Here is a 1,232-nt window from a genome sequence, read left to right on the forward strand (position 1 = left end):
TATATCGTAATACTACATAACGTTATAAGTTATATCGTAGTGCTACATAACGTTATACGTTATATCGTATTACCATATAACGTTATACGTTATGTCTTAATACTACATATCGTTATACGTTATATTGTAATACTACATATCGCTATACGTTATATCGTAGTAGCGTATATCGTTATACATTATATCGTAATACTACATATCGTTATACGTTATAAGGTAATACTACATAACGTTATGAGTTATAAGGTAATAATACATAACGTTATATGTTATATAGTATTACTACATATAGTTATGAGTTATATCGTAATATCATATAACGTTATACGTTATATCATAATACTACATATCGTTATACATTATATCGTAATACTACATATTGTTATACGTTATAAGGTAATACTACATGACGTTATGACTTATAAGGTAATAATACATAACGTTATATGTTATATAGTATTACTACATATAGTTATAAGTTATATCGTAATATCATATAACGTCATACGTTATATCGTCGTACTACATAACGTTACACGTTATTAGGTACTACTACATAGCGTTATGCGTTATAACGTTATACTACATAACGTTATACGTTATAACGTAATAGTACATAACGTTATACGTTATATCTTTATACTACATATCGTTATACATTATATCGTAATACTACATATCGTTATACGTTATATCATAATACTACATATCGTTAAACGTTATATCGTATTACCATATAACGTTATACGTTACATCGTCTTACTACATAACATTACACGTTATTAGGTAATACTACACAGCGTTATGCGTTATAACGTAATAGTACATAACGTTATACGTTATATTATAATACTACATATCGTTATACATTATATCGTCATACTACATATCGTTATACGTTATATCGTAATACTACATATCGTTATACGATATAACGTGATTCTACATAACGTTCGACGTTGTATCGTAATGCTACATAACGTTATACGTTATAACGTAATACTACATCACGTTATACGTTATATCGTATTGGTACATAACGTTATACGTTATATCGTAATGTCACATAACGTTATACATTATATCGTAATACTATATAATGTTGTACTTTATACCGTAATACTACATATCTTTATACGTTATATCGTAATGCTACATAACGTTATATGTTATACCTTAATACTATAAAAAGTTATGCGTTATAAGGTAATACTACATAGCGTTATACGTTA

The sequence above is a fragment of the Bombus pyrosoma genome, unplaced genomic scaffold (assembly GCF_014825855.1).
Source record: "Bombus pyrosoma isolate SC7728 unplaced genomic scaffold, ASM1482585v1 HiC_scaffold_4725, whole genome shotgun sequence".
NCBI lineage: Eukaryota > Metazoa > Arthropoda > Insecta > Hymenoptera > Apidae > Bombus > Bombus pyrosoma.